Genomic DNA, 20,706 nt, shown 5'->3' on the forward strand with positions numbered 1-20,706 from the left:
ATTTCAACTATTATGAATCAATCATGCTATTATATACCTGTGAGTAGCAATGTCTCTTCAAAATACTGATTTCTAAATCTTTGGGGGTAAACACATGAGGAGGAATTTCTGGATGATATGGTAATTATATTTTCAGTTTTATCTGAAGAATCCACATGAAGGCAGGCTATGTGTATAATCCCAGCCCTTTGGAATTAGAAGCAGGAGATTTATGATTTCAAGGTCATTCTTGGCTAACAAGTTTTGGGTCAGTCTGCTTCAAAAAAAGTAAAATAATTAAGCAAGAAAAAAAAGGATACATGTAGTTTGCACTAATTTATACTCCCATCAACTATCTTCCAGTTTTGTTATTCTTCTAAATGTTACTAATCTATTAATAGAACATATAAAAATCATAGCTGTATATATGTTAAATATTCTGATAGTTTCAATGGGATAAACAAGCATGTTTATTGAACAGTTGACTTATAAGTTTAAGTATTTAGACATATGGAAGGTGGGAATCCATTTGTTCTCATGCCCACAACTCTGCAATACTAGAGGGGCTGAGAAGGAGCAAACAAAAGAAGGAAATGGTCAGCAGAGTGTTACCTAAGCAATACATTTGACTGAAGACACTCTTAGAAGAGAAGGGAAGAGCTGGGGAAATGGCTCAGCACCCACCTACAGTGCTAGGTTTGGCAGCATATGCCCATGATCCCAGAACTGGGGAGACAGAGATTCCTAGGATTTTCTGGCTAGCTAGTTTAGCCAAATTGGTGAACTCTAAATTTAGTGACAGACTGTGTCTCAAACAATAACATACATAGCAACTGAGGAAGGCATCCAACTTTGACCTCTAGCCTCAACATACACACACACACACACACACACACACACACACGTGTGTGTGTGTGTGCATCTGCACCTCCATACATATATACACATGCATGGACTCTACACACACATACACATGTAATAAGAAGGAAAAGGAATAATCTATATTTCTATGCCCTGTGGAAATATGGGGATTCTTAAGAGTGTATTGGCTTGGGAAAGCTGTTAAGAATCTCCCACGTATTACAAGAAAGCAGTTTAAGAACAGCAAGGTTGTTAGTCACACTGTTATGTGATGATGAGACATGAGTGAATCAATCTGTTCTCCCAAAGAATTAAGATTCCAGAATTAAGGCAAGATTTAGAAGCACAGCTATTTATTAAAGCTTTTTCAATCTTATGGCAGAAGAGATTATTAAGTATTATCTGTACCAGAGACTGACTCATTTTCACACCAGCCATGTACCTCTTTGATTCTTAATGCTGTAGAAGCTTCTAGAATACAGCTGTGCAGCCCAGACTTATGTCCACTTAGGTAAGTAAGACTTTTGAGCACTTCAACTATGGCTAGTCTAAATAGACATGTGCTTTAGGCATACAATATAGCCTGGGATTTGAAGCCTTCCTATGAAAATCTTGCCAATTATATTTTACATTGGTTATATACCATAAAAGTAATATTTTGGATTATACTTCATTAGATTAATGAATGCTTTTAAAAATAATTTTACCAATTAATTTATTTTTTGGAATGTGGCTTCCAAAAAGTAGTATAGTATAAATTCTAGAAATGATACTGACCAATCATGGTGGTTAATATTGATTGTCTACTTGACAGGATCTAGACTCATCTAGGAGACAGACTTCTGGGCACGTTATTAAACAGTTTCTAGAGTAGGTAACTTGAGGTGGCAAATTCAGCCTAATTATGAGTGGTATCATTCCATGTGCTGGAGTCCTGGACTGAATGCAAATGAGAAGGCAAGAAGAGCACCGACATTCTTCTCTGTCTGCTTCCTGACTGTAACTGTAGAGTAACCAGCTGTCTGACACTCTTGCTGCCGTGCTTTCTCCACCATGATGGACTGTACCCTTGAGCTGTCCAAAATAAGCCCTTCCTTCTTAAGTTGATTTTACCATTACTTTGTCATAGTAATGAGGAAAGAATCTAATATACTATCCTTTTGCATTTTTCTCACAATGCAACTGGCTTAGGGCCAGTTAACCAGGAAATAAATGCCCATGATATTGTTATATGGTATCTCCCAATTTAAAAATACTTAGGGGCTTAAAAGTCAAAAGGCTCTATCATGTAAAAGAAGAAAAACCTTGGATTTCTGGAGGATGCCGATATCATTTCAGCAAAGGCTCGTGATTCTGTAGTTACTTTAGCAGAAATGAAACAATATCCTACCATCCAGCACCCAGCTTTACATACCTCACATAAGCTTCATGAGGAAGAGACAAGTGACTGGAACATCAAGGATTTTGTAAAAAATGCATGTTTCTGGGCCAGTTGTACACTGGCAGCTGGTCACCCTAGCAAGACCACTGCTTGGTTCCTGCCAGTGGAGTAGTCTTTTGGCAATGCCTATGGCCAGCTGATTACCAAGCAAATCCTTCAACTTTACCACATCCTGAAACCAAGTGATTCCTAAATAGGGAAAGTGCATTCCAAAAGCTGTTTTTGTATGATTTAGTTATAACACAGCTATAGTTTTTAGATGTGGTGTCTTAATAGTTTTATGAACTTGGACTTTCTCCTCAAAGACCAACTACTTCATTCTAATATATTGAAGTTGAATCTTCAAAGGTGGCTGAACTCCTGAGTTGTTACTTTATTCTTTTTTAAGTCCTTAACTAAAAGCAGTCTTGATTGCAAGGAATTCGATGTAAATTAGCTAATTGTTCAGCTAGATTGGGTGGATTGGCATGAGTAGTTCTGAAAACCAGGCACCTATGTTGATACAAATAGTCCATTCTCTACACACACCTGTTACTTGACTGGTTTCCAATTGAGCCCCGCTAGTCAACTTCAACCTGTCCCCAAAGAGCCCAGTGTCTAACCCCGTTCCTTAGTCATCAAAGAACAGAACACCTGCCTCACTTTCTGTCACTGCTGTTGTGGTCATGCCCTGGGTTTCATTGGCTTACCCCAGCCAAGAACTAGATCTGTTTTCCTCTGATGTTTGCTCTTCATTCATGGTAACTCACAGACTTGTGTCCTGTGTGTATAGAGGAAATAAACATGAAGGAAAAGCCAATGAGAATCTACCACTTTGTTAAGACCTGGGCTGTCAGGTGACTGATTCATTCACACTTTGGTAATATTTGATATGCTGTGTGACTCAATTCCAGGACATGACTAGTTTTTAGGTAATGAAAGAATGATAACTTCTCTTGTGGATGGTTTGTCATTCACATTGAAGTGATTTTTCTTTGTGAATTTATGACTAAGTAATGCAAATATAATTTTGTATTTTTAACTTTTCATCATCCTGTGGTATTTATATGCTTTTTAAAGTTTATTGTTAATGAGCTTGCTTCCTGAGTGATTTAGAATTTACAAAGTGAGGGCTGCATGAGCCATACAGAGAGTATAAGAGGGAGTGATGTGCTGATGACAGTCACTATCCCCAGGAGAGTGAACAGGCATTCCACCTGCTGTGTCCTCTCCTCAGAAAGAGCCATGGCAAATTGTCTGCAGGGACTTGAGAGCAACATGTGTAGTGAGCAAGCAAAATAGACTTTGGGAACCAGGGAGCCTGTGGAGACAGCATCAAAGGTTTCCCTTTGAAATGAAGAGCTTTCCATAAGGACAACTAAACTTTTCTTAGGTGAAAAATTTTCTTCAGGCTGCAAAAAACAAAAACCATCTCTTACAGCCCTCTCCTCTTCCATGCCTGCATTGTTGTTACGTAAGTTATAGTGGTAAGGGGACAGCTTCAGAATTGTGGAAGGGCAGTCTCAGTATTTGTGGGCTATCAGTCACTTACTTGGAGGAGCTGGACCTTTGCTCCAGCATACAGCATCCAACAGTCAGTTCCAGCCATAATAAGAGAGCATGTACAAGATTCAAGACCAAAAGAATAATTTCCTTGTCATGCTGTGTTGAGTTTCAAGAATCTTTTCCTGCAGGTATAACATCAAACAAATCTTGACCTCTTGGGATGCCAGAAGTCTTTACTGTTGGTTTGATTTAAACTTTCAGACTATTTGGGAACAGTTACCTCATACCTCTGCCCATGGACCAAAGGAGCCCAAAGGGGGAAGAGGTCATAGTTGGCATCTTTCTACTACTTCATTGCCTAAATTTGTGTCAGGCCATGGGCTCCCAGACCCTGCATTATGAGGGCCTTGCATGGCTTGCTTTGAATGTGATTCTGTGCTTGCTGCAAGCCACTGAATTCTGAGGCAGGAAGGTAGGTGATGGAGAGTAATGCAAGCTGGATGTGTTCTCAGTCCTCTGCATTGTCACCTAGACACAGTGCCTTGCAAAAGGTTTAAATATCAGAAATCTGTCTGTGAAGAATGTCACAGTGGCAATTAAGAATGTCCACATCTGAATCATAATCCCTACTGCAGCTCTTACTGTGAATGTAAGATTCTTCCTGTGTCTATCATAAATAAGTTGATAACTGTCTGTATTTCCCTTTCAGTAAAAGGACTTTAATTATACCATGTGCAAGCACAAAAACCTTCCTCTATGAACACAGACAATGAAGGCTCCTGATAAAAGCACATTAAACCGTCATGGAGGTTGTTTACACATTTGCAGAGGTGCCTGTGGTCAGAGCTGATAGCAGGGATAGTAAATCAAAACCTTAGGATGGTCTTTTCATTAGCCAATGACTTTATAGCCAGGGGTGGTTTTCTAACCATCCATGCATAAAAATGGAGTGATATAATTTGTAATTACTGGGAATAAATCGGTTTAATTTCCATAAAAGATACTTATAGTTTTCATATGACTGTGAACATTCAAATTAAGCATTATTATTCCCCAATTAGTAGATACAACTTACTGTGTGCACTGGGTACACCCATAGGACGTGTCTGTGGCCTTTGGAAGGGCTATCTTACTTCTACAACTCAGAATTTAGCTACTTTAGTGGAAATGTTGTTCCTAGACACATGACAAAAAGAAATAGTCTGCTCTCTGATGGGAAATGGGTGAGAAGAGGAGGTGGCAGTGCTCCTGTCTCCAAGAAGAAAGGATAGCAAATCTTCTGGGAGAGCAGGAAAATGATTTGTGGTCCTGTCTATAGCCTCACATGTACCAGATCCATGGATTTAGGGTTCCTACCTACCCTCTCCCAGCCTTGGTTTCCTCATCTACATACAATGAATACAGTGGTATTCAAAACATTTGCCTGGCACAGATGGGTGAGTGGTGTCTATGATGGTGGTATGCATAGTTCTTGTCTCAGCCTACCTGCCTTAGGACCAGCTCCCCACTGGTTCACCTGTAGCCTTGCCCAGAGACTGGCTGACTTTTCCTAGTCTCTCTCAAGAGTACTGCATGGCAAGTCAAGAATGCTGGGAAGTCTTCAAGTTTCTTCTTTTTCTATAAGGACAAACTTAGGTATTTCAGAGCCGTGTACTTGATGCCTAGAAGGTGGACCTAACTTAAATTCAGATGTCAAACTAACAGTCAATGGTAGAGAAAATGTATTAGGAAGGGAAATCATTAAAGTACATCAAGTAATGTTCCATGATACAAGGTCTATGGAAATATTTATGAAGTTTTTTACACACATTGGTCACTTCATATAAGGATGGGCAGTTGTAGACTTCTAAGTGATGGTGGCAAAAATCCTGCCTTCAGTAAGACATTTTTCCCCATCTTCCAGGTCTTGTTACCACCATAACATCAGAAAACAGCTGTCAGTTGGCTTGTCTTTCATCAACTTCTGATGTGTTTAAGGTTGACAAATTTTCAATTTGTGTGTTACCTGTTCATTAGAGCCAGTAGCTATATGTAAGCTAACAAAACAGTAGGTATGACAGGGTCACATAGAAATTTTTATTTATTCTATTCAAAAAGTCTGCCTGGGGCTGGAAAGATGGCTCAGTGGTTAAGGTACTTGCCTGCAAACCTAAGAACTAAGGTTCAGTTTTCCAGTACCCATGTAAAGCCAGATGTTCAAGATGGCACATGTGTCTGGAGTTTGTTAGCAGCAGCTATAGGCCCTGGCACATACATTTTCTCTCTCTCTCTCTCTCTGCCCCCCCTCTTTCTCCCTCTCTGTCTCTCTCTCTCAGAAAGTAAATAAATAAATAGATAAATCTGCTTGTGTAATTATTATATCCTTAGCATTATGATTAATATTAATCAGTACTAATGCCAACATGAAAATATAATGATGTATAGCAGTCATTAACACCAGCATAATGCATATTATAGTAATATCCCTATTTGCTACAATTGCTAAGCTTTAGGATATTTATACATTATATATATATATGTGTGTGTGTGTGTGTGTGTGTGTGTGTGTGTGTGTGTGTGTGTTTTCATTTAAAATCTGTACAGTATCCAAACAAAATAAAATCCTTGTCCCAAGGATACAGGAATGGAAAATGAGATTCAGCAACCCTTCTAGTGCTATAGCTAGTAATTAGCCAAGCTAGTCTCATTTGGATCCAAAGTCCCAGGAACTTGCCCCCACATTTCATGGCATCTAGCTGAAGCAGGAGACGATGCTCGAGTTACAGATGTTAGAGATGTCTTGTTTGTGGAATAGCAGTGTCCACAGCAGTTCATAGTAGCCTGAAGTGCACCTTCTAGTTTAGCTTCCATTAATGAGGTAAATTTGCCAAACAAGTGTGACATTTATGTGGACAAATTTTAACTAACTTGTGAGCTAGATTTATAAAGCGGTGCTTAATTTACTACAGTTTGTTTATGAGTGTTCTTGGGTGAGGTGCATCATTAGGGCAGTTTATTTTGAGAGTTACATGAGGAGGAGATTAATAAAACACAAGAATTGCAAGCAAAATCCACTGGCACAGGCACAGGTGGGACCAGGGATCATGACTGCTGAGAGAGTAGGACTTTGGACTTGAGCCCCAATGCCTATCTGCAACCCAGATGCAGCGATTGCTGGCTTGTGTGTCATGTCACTGACTTTGTAATGACTGCAATCCTTTCTCTTCTAGAAAGCCTGAATTGAACCTTACTAGAGGATTGTTGTTTTCCAATTATTTTTCCTGCTCACTTAAGCCAAAAACCTTGGAGTCATCCCTTGACAGCTTTGCCTCACATTCTGTATATAATCCACCCAGCCACTCATCTATATTGCAAGCAGGAACACATTTTCCCACCTCTACTCTTCTGCTCTATGCTCTGCTACCATAATGTCTATAATAGTTTCTGAAATATCCTCTTTGCTATGGAAACACACTCTGTTTTCAACACAGTAGTCATGAATGATGCTTTAGAGCTTTAGTCAACCAGGCACTCTGTTCAGAATGTCTTTTTGTCCTTCAACTTTCTCAGAGAAAAAGCCTATATCGTGCCCATCCCCATCTTCCTCCACTCCCTGATCTCTCTGAAGTACTCTTCTACCATACCTGTTACTCCTTCATGTCAACCACTGGTTCTTTTGCTATCCTTTCAGGCCCTGGGCACATTTTACTTTCGGACTTTTCCTGGTTGCTCCCTCTGCCCAGAAGTCCCTTGCCAAATATGCCTAGCCAATTGCATTGTTTCTTTCAAACTTAGGCTGAATGTCACCTTTTGTGTGTGGCAGTGGAAGGGGTGGGACATGTGTACATTTGTATGCGGTTCTGTGTGAGAGTGTGGTGTCCAGAAGACAACTTAACATGTTATCCTCAGAAACACTGGCCACATTTTTTTTCAGACAGTCTTTCATTGGCCTAAAGCTTGCCAAGTAGGCTAGACTTGCTGGCCAGTGAGCCCTAGAGATCTACCTGTCTCTACCTCCCCAGTACTAAGATTAGAAGCATTTCTGGCTTTTGTTACATGGATTGTGGGGATCAAATTCAGTTCCTCATGCTAACATGCAAACTCTTTAATGACTGAGCCAGCTCCCCAGCCCTGTCAGATGTTATTTCAATGGGACTAAATCTCTTCTTACTAAATATTTCTATCTGCTCCCTAACCCTGCTCCAATATCTCTTTGTTACATAAGCTGGTCAACTGATGAAACATCAACCTTATCTGATTCACTGCTGGATGAGAGCTACAACCTGTACTCATTTACTGAGATGTCTCAAGAACGAAAAGCAGGCCTGGTATACAGTAACTTTTCAATAAATATTTGCCCTTACTAAGAGCTAAATTTGAGAAAGAGATTTTCTAGCTTGGGGGAAGAGGGCAATAGTGGGTCTGCCTTCTGTTGTAACATTTGGCAGGTATTGTCAGTGTTTGGCACCGGCGTCCTTGCAGGCATGCAATAGACGCTGGCTTATATGGGTGGAAAGGGCTTCTTGCGGCAGCATACCTGGAAGGCTTTCTGCTCTGAAAGATAAATGACGTTGAAGAGAAAACAGTGCATTAGAATGAGGAGTATACATTTTTGAAAATTCTATATCAGCACAATATTAAAGTGACTGCTTTCTCTGAGACCAGTAGTTTTGTGAAGGTTGCTAGAGTTTTAGCTGTCATTCAAAATCAAGATGAATAAGATTTTACTTAGTGCCACTCCCTTTTGGGACAAGATGAAGATTATCTGTTATGCATAAAAACAAGGAGAACCAGACAATGGTTCCTAGCCATCCTGTGTTATTTTATACTGAGGTCTTGTGTTATTTTACCCCAAATGTGATATGAACTTTTTTCTAATGCAGAAGAGGGTTATAGGTACCTAAAACTGGAGTTACTAAACCAGGCATGGTGGCACATGCCTTTAAACCCTGCATTTGGGAGGCAGAAGTAGGAGGATTGCTGTGAGTTCGAGGCCACCCTGAGACTACATAGAGAATTCCAGGTCAGCCTGGGCTAGAGTCAGACCCTACTTTGAAAAAACAAAAAAAAAAAAAAACAACAAAAAAAAAAACCCCTGGAGATACTGCAATGAACTCATTTTTTAAACAAAATGAAACAAGTAAGCAAACAAAATAGCCCTTCAGCTCCTGTGGAACTGAACATATTAGGAAAGATTTAGAGATATTCTTACCTCTTTTTCTTCTTGCCAAGATACAGTGCATCATGGGTATTGAATTTCAAGAAAATAAAGCTATTCCCTGTTCTATTCCATTTTGCCACATGTGAGCTGTGGCAGTGAGTGTACAATAGTCTAGACCTTGTCATACAGCCAGCTCCTTCTTGCCACGTAAGCAATGCTTCAGAGAGGGAAAGATTATCAAGGAGCTCAAGAAAGGAAAACTATCAGAAGGGAAAATTCAGTCTGCAGAGACCCATGAAGTGCCCTTGTGTCTTCCCTTCACACAATCAGTTAATCACCTGATAAAATGCCAAACTCATCAGAACCTAAGCTGAAACAGCAAATTCAATTTTTTGCTCCTTTAAATGTCTCCTTTTCAGTTATAGAGTATTTTATGAAAAATTGATGTCTTACTAGTCAACATGATGAATGCTGGGACATGCAGAGAATAGTTTAAGGAGTTTGTTTTAACAGTTATGCATTTAAATTGTCCCATTACAGTGGACATGTTTCTGCTGCCAACAACAACAAAAAGCAGTTCTTAAAGGTCCAGTTCTCCTAGATTTTATTTTATTATTTTTGCTGCCCTCAATCATTTTGATAGCAGCCCTGATAAATTCATGAATTAAAATTATTTCATCAAAATGTTAGATTTCAAGGTGGCAGTTGGCAGCCTCTTTTTCTTTTATTACAGAACTTTAATGCATAGTACTGAAGACATAACATAAAAGTATGATATATTTTCTAAGGAAAACATTGAGATACTGAAGCTCAGTGGGGCATTTGCCTGAAAGCAATTAAGTTGTGCAGTGTGGATCTGTATACAAACTGTTTTTACAACTCAATGCAATTTTATTCAAGACCAGCTTATAGGTCAAAGCCTAAACCATAGACCTGGCATGGCTTGCAGTATAATAGCTATTTATTTAATATATGAGTATATAGGCAATACCATCCACTCTTCTACTCTAGTAGTAGAAAAAATGAAGATATATTATCTTTTCCTTTTCTTATTTACTCCCAAATTATGGATTGATAGCATGGTTTGGCTATAACTTAAGAGTCATGTAAGTCAATTTATACATTTTACAAATGGAGCCATAGAGTTTTGACCCACTTCTGGTTCTTACAAAGGTTAACAGCCATTGAACTGATAGCAGCCAAGCAGCAAGTCTGGCCTTCCAGCTGCAAAACCACCTCCTTTTCTTGCTAGACCTTGTTGGTGTTTTCTTTTGATCACAGTAAAGGATAGAGTAAGACTCTGTGGACCTGGTCAGGACTTAGCTTGCTCTTATCTTGGGAAGAGGAGAAAGTCCTCAAGAGAGGTTTTCTTTTTCTTATGCACCTGTACCTTTAGACACACCTCAGCCCTGATGAGCCTTCAACAAAACAGTTAGTGGGAGTGGTCCTAGTCCAATGAAGTGATTAACATGGCTGAAATTTAAGAAAATACCTTTGCCAAAGTTCTTTCTGAAAAATATTTTTTAAATTTATTTTGAGAGAGATAGACAGACATACCAAAAGAGAGAAAGGCAGACAGAGAGAGTCAATATGGGCAAGCAAGGGCCTCCTGCACCAGATTTACACACCACTTTGTAGATCTGATGTTAGTGGGTACTGGGGAATCAAACCCAGGCTGTAAGTCTTTAAAGTTCTTAAGGAAACCCAAAGTTAGAACAAATAAGCAAAAGCCTTGAGAGCTGGAGGTGGTGATGGAGGAGTATTAGTTTAGGGAATAAAAAATATAATTGGCATTTTCAGAAAATAACTTGTGAAAAGTGGCATGAGAGCAGAGTGGAGTGAGAAAGTAAGACCACGGAGCAGCAGCTGGGAGGCTGGATGTCTGGTAGGTAAACTGACCTTGGAAGTTAAGAAGATGTGCAAAGTGCAGGGATTTAAAAAATTATATTTTTACTTATTTAAGAGAGAAACAGAGAGAACGAGAAAGAGAGAAGTGGAGAGAGAATGGGCATTCTAGGGATTCCAGCCACTGCAAATAAACTCCAGATGTATGTGGCACCTTGTGCATCTGGCTTACATGGGTCCTGGGGAATTGAACCTAGGCCCTTTGGCTTTGCAGCAAGTGCCTTAATCTCTAAACCATCTCCCCAGCCTAGTGCAAGGATTTTGAAGTGACAGAAGTCACATTTGTTAATCCACTCAATCTTGTGCAGTAGGGAGTTTAAAATCAGGAGATTGAAGGTGACTCCCAAGTCCCTAGCTCTGCTGGCAGCCATAAGGAGAAATGGAGAGGTCCAAACATAGTGTAAGGGAATGTGCTCAGACTTTATTCATTCTGAGTTGGAGTTCCTCTGGGCAGTGTGATGGTTTATACTGCCTGTCAACTTGACAGGATCTAGAATGACTTGTGAGGCATTATCACAATTAGATTAATCAGAGTGAAAATACCCAGGCAGCACCATTTCATGAACTGGGTTCATGGACTCTGTAAAAAGGGGAGAGATGGCTGAGTGCCAGCATTTATCACCCCTGCTTCCTCACTACGGACAGAATGTGAGCAGCACAAGGTTTGCCTGGCATGCTGCCCCTGCCATGATGAATCATAACCTGGAACTATAAGCTAAAATAAAACCTTCTTCTCTTAAAATATTTTTGTCAGGAATTTTTGTCCCCAAATCAAGAAAGTACCTTATACCCAAGAGGATATGTACTATAGTTAGTCAGAAGTATCCTTGCATTTGAGAATATTATTCAAATAGGTGTGGACAATGTACTCAGGCTATGCATAGCCCTAAACCTGGCACTTCTCTAACCTCGTGCCCCAGAGTCTCTATTCCAGTTATACTGGCTCTGTTGCTGGGCTCCACTACACCAGCCACATGCCAGCTTGAAGATCTTAATAGAGGCTTATTTCTCTGCCTGGAAGATCTTCTACACAGAGCTGCCTGGAGTACTTCCTGACCTCCTCAAGGCTTGCTCAGATTCTTTCCTTGATATAGCCTCAAGACCTCACTCTTCAGGACTGGATTCCTCTGTCTGCCCACTATCATTATCATTTATCTTCCCATCTTTGTCTCACAGCTCCTATATTGTCTTGTCTTGTATCATACACTATCATGTATTTATTCATTATATCTGTTCTTTGGTATTTCTTCCCCCCTGGCATGGACAAGGACCTTTGTGTGTTTACTGAACCATGTTTGACTGAATAGAAGAGTGTTTCCCATTGAAGGGCTACACTGTCTTGACTTACACTTGACTACAACCAGAATCTCCACATGGGAGCTCTCATCCCTACCACTGTCTCCATCACATTAGCTCAAGGCGGTATATTCTCAGTCCTGATTCTAAAAGTTAGACTCACCCAGAGATTTCCTTAAAATGCAGACCCTGACTCAGCTAGCTTCTAGTCATGCCAGCTCTCCAGTTGAAAGCAACAGATGAGATAGCATTTAGTTAGTGGTTGACATTTGCCAAATGTCACAAATGCCTTCTTGTATGTTAGGAGCTTTTTGTTTTTATGACACATCTATAAGGCAGAAATCCATGAGCATGTAACAGCACAGCAAGATAATGGAGTACCAGAAGCAATGGTAAGCACAGTATCAATCTGACATCATTATGAAAAGGGGAGGTCAACGTTGTCTAGAAGAGCTGAGGGTGTGAAACTTGGGGTGAATGTAGAAAGAGAAAGCTATTTAGCTAGGTACTGATGATGCACATATCTAGTAAAGCGAGTAGTATGTGTGCTAATTGGTTGACAGAAAACTGATTAGGAAGCATTCAGTTTAATTTCTCTGGTGCATAGAGCAGTTAGAATAGTTATTAAATACCATTTAAAATAATATAATACCAACAACATGCCAAGTACTTTATGTGTATCTTCGCACCAATCATGTGTAAAATAACATTGCTATCTCCTTTGTAACATAGAAGAAAGCTGTGGCTAGACAGAGTTAAATGACTGAATTTTGAATGCACATCTGAGGACTATTTGGTATTCAGTATGGATCTGTCCAACTCCACAGCTCCTGCTCTTTCTACTGCAGTAGCTAGCCTTTCAGCAGTGAGTGACTTTGCCGGTTACTTCAAACTCTGAATAGTTTAGAGTGAGACCGAGATAGGATGTGGGAACAGTAAATTATTGGCACTATTGGCATACTGCCAATTTTCCTTCATTCTTGTTTTTCCTCTCCCCCACTCTGAACGCCCCTTTCATTTGAAGTCCCTGTGTCTGAAAGCAGCTCTGTACTCCCTGGGCTGGTTAGTGAGCCTCTATAAAGTATGATAACCTCCATTTCCAATGAAGACATTGAGAGCATAACCAGATAGAACTGATATGATCATCAGGGGGATTTGTGTACAGTCTGTTACTAACACATATTAAGGACTTGCTACATTGTATGAGCATGCAGTGTTGCTTTTTCTGTCCCCACAAACACTAAGAAACATCAAAACATGGAATGTAAGAATCTTGGTGTTTTCATGCTTAGTCTATTGTACAAATGAATCTAGACTTTGTAATAGTGAGCAGATCCTAACTGCAGTGAATTCAGTAAGCATCTGTGTTCTTAGCGTAAGCTGACCTTGTGTTTGATGGAAAAAGGGTGTGCAAAGTTGAAAATACACTAACCCTGTCTTTATGGGTCTTGACTAATTGAAATTTAGTGCTAATATAAACAATGTCAAATGATATGTTTGTTGATCTCAGTGGTTTTAGATAATAAATTGCTACCATGCTTTTCATATTGTTACATGCCTGATCCATACATAAATTCTTTTTATTAATTTCAGAAAGCCTATGTAGAAGGTACTATTTCTCCTTATTAAAATAGAAAAGTAAGTATATTCCAAAAAACTATATAAATTGTTCCAGTGAAGTAACTACAAAGTATTTGGTAGAGAGGAAAACTACTGGTATAAAGAGGAGCAGGGTACTCAAATCCCAGGAGATGTGACTCTAAAGTTCTTTATCTTTTTATCCTTTATACACACGCTGGGAGTTATTTACAGAAAAGCATTCCCATACCCCACAAATTTGTAAGTGCAAGGTTCCTCTGACACAAAGATAATATTATGCCTAAACTGAGAGGTATTGGAGGACCACAGGCAAGTGACTCAAACTGACAGTGGCTCATTTGAATATTCCATAGCCCTAATGGCATATCTATCTCCTACTTTAGTGGCTGCATAGAACATGGGAATAAATAACCAGGAAATGCCTCTGTAAAAGCAAAAACCAAGGATGATTCAATATATACTGACCATATCACTAAGAGCTTAGAAGTTCCTACTTGAACCCACAGCATGAACACCTTGAAGGGTCTCAGTCAGAAGACAAAAGAGCAAAGTCATGTTCATGTACTAATATAAACTGGAGGAGACAGTAAACAATCCACCAGATCAGTAAGTACTAGTGTTTAAGTGCTAGTCAAAAGAAACTCACAAATTCATAAATCAGTTATACAGAACAGTGTAATGAAACACCTCCACCTTGGAATCACTTCTCTGGTCATGGCACCCCTCCACCCCCCCCCCCCCCGTCATTGAGTCACGATATACACTGAGAATTGCTCTCATGTAATGTTGTAACAGCACGTAGAATTGATATCTGAACTCACATGGTTCAAAAGACACCCCATAAAGCTCAACTTCTTGACCCAGACACCATTTTGGGGACATGATGACCAAGACTGATAGGGAAAACAAATTTATTATTTAAAAAAATGGATTGTAATAATTGAAATGAAACAGAATGAAATCAGAGCAAGAATTACAGCCACTTATCATTTATTCGTACAGTGTTACTATTAAAAGAAATTGTGCTCATTATGTACCAGGTATTGTGCTAAGTGCTTGCATATATTACCTTGTTTGGGGGTTTTGTTTTTGAGGTAGGGTTTTACTCTAGCACAAGCTGACCTGGAATTCACAATGTAGTCTCAGGGTAGCCTCTAATTCAGGCAATTCTTCTACCTCCACCTCCTGAGAGCAGGGATTAAAGGCATGTGCCCCCACACCCAGCTATATTACCTTATTTAAATCTCAGACCAATCCAAGAATACAGCTACTGTTATCTGTCCACTTATGAATAAGAACTGAATAACAGATGAGTTTAGAAAGCATAAGCAACTGTTATAAAGATCACTTAGCTAAAGAAATGGTAAAGACAGATTTTGAACCCAAAGTCCATGCTTGTAACTACCTACCAGTGCCATCATTATATTCCAGCTTTAATGTTCTGTCAGCTGACATCCTATCACATATCAGACTGTGTCTGTTTATACAAAAATTGTTGTGCAAAATGATATACTTTTGACAGTAGAAGGGGTTCCAGTAACAGTTTTTTTTGGGGGGGGGCATTTCCTAGGCATATGCCAGGCAAACAAGGATATCTGATAAGCCTACTTAAGTACAGCCCAGTTCACATTTTGACATGATTTATATCTATGTGTATATGATGAGAATTCAAGCAGCAGTTTATAATTGTAGTTGGGTGAACATGCTTAGATGATATACCACAAAAAAAACCTTTAGGGTAGCTATTGTGATATATAGCACTATATAAAGAGACCACTGGTGCACTTGAAGAAAATCTATTTTTCTGGCTTGAAAGGGACCAATCAATTGTATGGGTACAAAAGGCTGCCTTGAGGGCTATGGAGAGTCACATTGCTCTATGAAATTTCATGGAGGCAGGGACCTTTATATAAATGATGAAAAACTGGTACCTAGTTACGAAGCCAGGTCCCAATACCCTGGTTGAGGAAAGGCAGTTCTGTTGAAAATGTGATAACCCCAGCTAAAGAAGCCTGATCTATAGCCTGGGTCCAGACTGGGCTAGGATGTCATGATATAGGAACATATCTAGAGGCAAGAGAAGAGAAAGGAAGACATAAGGAGTAGGGTAAGGAGGATGGGGAAAGTGAGGTGAGAAAGGCCCTGAGTTGCCTTACAGATTCCTTTCAGGTGAAAGTATTGATCTTTTTATGGAAATGCATTACTTTCATTAACTGAAAAAAGAACTGTTTAAATCTTCCTATTCAGATACTCTTTTAAACTGTCATAAAGCATCCTATATTTCTGTGGAGTTAAGATTCCTACATTCATTCAAAAGAAAACTTTAGGTTTGTTTTTATTTTTGCCTTACTCCAAATTAAATCTACAGCTTCATGCATGGTGGACAAACACTCTACGCTTAGCATTATCCCCAGTCCTCTACTTACTTATTCAGTTTTTAAATTTTGGAAAGAGTTTCATTATTGCTTAGGCTAGCACTGAACTTGCTGTAGTCTAGACAGGGCTTCAACTCCTATTAGTTAGCTGTGATTACAGGTCTGCATCATCAGGCCTGGGAACAAAGCCTTCAGGCCAGTGCATATTATAGAAAATTGAGGTACTGTGGATTAAGCGGTGAGCATGACCCATCCTGATCCCACTTTTTAATTTTTTTAAATTTTATTATTTATGGTAGGGGAGAGAAAGAGGGAGAGAACAGGCATTCCAGGGCCTCTAGCCATTGCAAACTCCAGATGCATGCACTGCCATGTGCATCTGGCTTATATGGGTACTGGGGAAATGAATCTGGGTCCTTAGACTTTGTAGGCAAGCACCTTAACTGTTAAGCCATCTCTCCAGCCCCTTTGTTTTTTTTTGTTTTTTGAAGTTTCTGATCACATTCTTGATATGTCCAAAGGCAAGTCATGATATGTCTAAAGGCAGTGGACAGTGGCATTTAAAAAGAATATTTATGTAAACAGCATTTTCTCCAGCCCCTAATCTTATTATTTTTGTTGTTTTCTAAGAAAACAGATACTATTTAAAAAATAATATCTGTAATGCTATCTGTCCACATGCTGTATTAGTTACTTTTCTTGCCACTGTGACAAAACATCTGGTAGAAACAACTTAAGGGAGGAAGATGTTTGTTTGTTGTTGCAGGTGATGATGATGATGGTTTTACAGGATTCAGTCCTTCATGGTGGACAGGGCACAAGAAAGTCATGCATTTCTGCAATGGCATCCAGACAGCAGTTGAAGGATAATACCAATGCACTACTGGCTTTTTCCTTTGCTGTCTGTTACTCAGTCTGAGGCCCTTCCCAAGAATTTTGTCACTCACATGGAAAGTAGGTCTTACCTCTTTGTTCATCCTCTCTGGAAAAGCCATCCCAGACTTACCCAGCAGTGCAGCCCAGTCTCTTGGTGATTCTAAATCCAGTCAAGTTGTCAGTAGAGGCTAAGCATTTGGAGGTGAAGCCTTGCTGGAGGAGGTGTGCTGTTGGGGACTGGCTTTGTGGTAGTATAGCCAGCTCCTTCTTGGCAGAGCTCAGTGCACTTTTGCTGCTATCTTCTACCTGCTGTGTCAAATCCAGTCCGGGATATCCAGCCTCTACTCTAACATCTTTTCCCTGCCATCTTGAAACCCCCTCCTTGATCCTGTGGGCCAAAATAAGCTCCCATCAGCTGCTTTTGGTTAAATGTTTTCTCCCAGCAACTCAAGATAACTACAATACCTTATCTTCTATTTCTCTGTTCTCACCTCTCACCACTTCTATACTTATTTAACCTGTGTATCCAGTGTCTATCCCAATTCACCCATCTCAGGAACTTTGCTTCTCTGCTGTGCCTTCTTTCTCAGATTTCCTCATAACTGAGACTTTTATTAATGGATTGTTAGAGCAAATGTGAGGAGGCCTTTATAGAGAGGCTACCTTGATCTCCCATCTCAGGCTGTGGCCTGCCTTTGCCCATAAGTTTCCATCTTATTACCCCAGATTTCCTTCATAGAATTTATCACTACTTGAAATTATTGTACTGATGTAATTATTTCTTTTCTTATTGGTCATCTTCTTTCATTAGTAAAATTATAGCCCACTCTATAAAATAGACATCTCTTTATTCCTACTGTGATATCCCCAGAGCCTATAACATTGTCTTGAGCATAATAGTCTTCTAAATACCCAAGGCCTATACTTTCTTGAATTGTTTTATCCTTCTTCTGGAAGAAAATCCATAAATATTATTTGTTCACTTAATTGGATTTTTTCTGGTCCCCAAGACATTCAATAATTCATCAACCTACCTCAGTAAATTTTAAATCTGGATTGATTTCCACATTTAAAACCTTGATTTAGTATCTTTACTGTAGAAGTATTCAATGAAAACAGGAAGACATTAATTTTGCAACTTTTCTGCATCTAACACTTGCATAGCTACATGGGGTGGCTGGGCACACATTAAATTATGTAACAATAACAGAATACCAATCGCATACCAGAGGTTACATCAGACCGGGAGATTTGTCAGTGTGTGGTTAGAGCTCTCTCTGCCCTTGGCGGAGGATAGCAGCTATAGCTTTGTGAAAATCTGTGTGAAAGATGACAGAAAGATGCAGCTATACATGACCATATACGAACTAGAAACAATGATGATTTGGACAAACTTTACTTTGTGATATGGCTGAGAAGGAACAGAAGTTGGGTGTTTGATTATAGTCTACATGAAGTTCCCCAGAACTGGTTGTTATATGAGTCATATTTCAGAGCCATTTGTCCTCTTCATTTGGCAGGATTTGTTTAAGGCAAGTCTGGGTGATTTATCCTGCTCACTAATGAGCTCCTCCTCCAGCAGGGCAGCAGCTCCTAAGCTGGCACCCGAGTCATTAGCAGAGGCATCTTGAAGACTGTTCAGAGCTTGGGAGACTGGATGACAGAAGTGATCTGGGCTTCCAAATCAGAGTCACACACTCAGCTTGAACCTCATCATTTTTAATACCCAAATTAAAATGTATTGAAAAATTAAAACAAATTAGTTCATTATAATCATCAAAGTATATGGTCTTGGAGTTTGGAAAATAGATGAAAGAAACCATCCTATGAATTTCCACAGACCTGTATTCCTTAAAAAAATCCATAATTCTTTCTCTTGGCATCTTTCTAAAATTTTCTACACACACACACACACACACACACACACACACACACACACACACACATATATATATATATATATATATATATATATATGTATATATATATCCATGTATAGGTATATAGACAGATAGTTGCATAGCAATGGTATCAATCAAAAAATATGATTCTGTTGATGTGGTGTGGCACACTGCAGTGATATCCCTAATTCCTCCCTCTTTCTTGCATTGCACTCCTACCATGGGTAGCTGATCTTCCCCATCACTAACACTGGAGTTGACACTGGACTCAGCCTCACTTCTTGTTTTTGCTCCTATGGTGTTAGCAGACCTAAAAGAACAGAGGTATGAGATTAGTTCATGCACTGGGCTGCTCTTTTGAACTTCTTTTGTTCTCTTAAGAATTTATCTGGCTTCATGTGTGAGACACAGGGAACAGAGCTGAGTTATCACAGCCTCTATCAACCCAGTAGCCTAGCCACCTTCAGAATTGTGAGTGGGCCTAAGCTGCTAAAGACTTTTTTTTTTTTTTTTTTTTTTGGTTTTTCAAGGTAGGGTCTCACTCTAGCCCATGCTGACCTGGAATTCACTATGTAGTCTCAGGGTGGCCTTAAACTCACAGTGATCCTCCTACGTCTGCCTCCCGAGTGCTAGGATTAAAGGCGTGCACTATCATGCCCGGCTCAAAGACTTTTAACTACTGCTGTCCTCATAGAGGCTTGAGGAATGACCACTTATTGGTTAGTGATTATTTGCTAAGAAATATTACTCTGAGCGTAGGCAAGTGGTATGCCTTAAGCTCTCCCACAAAATCTTTCTCTTTGAACTAACCATAAAATATTCCAGTATATATAGGTACCCTGATTTAATTCATCTTACATCAATAGGCATTTAGATTGTTACCACATTTTTGCTAGCCAAATAACATTGCCAAGAGCATGAACAGATAGGTATCTGCATAATTGGCACACTGATACAGAAGATAAATTTCTAGAGGTAAAATGACTAGGTCATAGGGTAAGCATTTTTCAGATTGTGCTAGTTAGTGCCATAACAATTTGCTTCAAAGTTGTATTTACTGGACCATGATTCTATTGTCACAATAAGTAAGCCTCTCGTCTTTTAGAATAAAAAATTTTGAAAGAATGTTATAGGATTTTATGAACTTTCTTTTATAATTTTTTAAGTCAAGTTTCACAAAATATTGCTATTTCCATTTTCACTCTTGCTTTGATATTGAGTCTTCTATGCTTTTATGTATGTGTGCATTATGCATGTATATGTATCAGTTACTTTTTAATTGCTGAAACAAACTACCCTACTAGAAGCAGCTTATGGAAGGAAAGGGGTTTAATTCAATATATGATTCCAGGAGGTAGAGTCCAACTGGTTAGGAAAGCACAGCAGGAGCAGAAAGCTGTTGTCATGTCAGCAGGGAGAAAGTAGAGAGAAATGAATGCTGAGTACTCATTGTTATAGTAGATTTCATGTCTCTGGGATGAACCTCCAAACCAAGACAGTTTAGGGGTGGATAGGATTTATTTCAAGTTTATAGATGCAGGGGAAGTTTTTTCTATGGTGGAAGAAGCTGACTCCCTTTCTCAGATCCAAGCAGAAAGAAAAACCACAAACAACCAGCAAACACCAAAAGCAACAAGTACAAGCTGCCAGCAAGGACCCTGCCAGAGCTCAGACCTCTGTGCATGTTTTTGGGCTGGAAATCAGATCTTTCCTCAAACACAGCTTCTGGCTAGACCCCAGGATCCAACCCCAATGATACCTCCTCCAGCCACTGGAGAACCAAGTTACAAACTTTAATAAAACATCTGGGGGGGGGGGCATGCATTCAAACTACCACACAGTATAGTC

Source organism: Jaculus jaculus, chromosome 11 (genome assembly GCF_020740685.1).
Source record: "Jaculus jaculus isolate mJacJac1 chromosome 11, mJacJac1.mat.Y.cur, whole genome shotgun sequence".
Taxonomy (NCBI): domain Eukaryota; kingdom Metazoa; phylum Chordata; class Mammalia; order Rodentia; family Dipodidae; genus Jaculus; species Jaculus jaculus.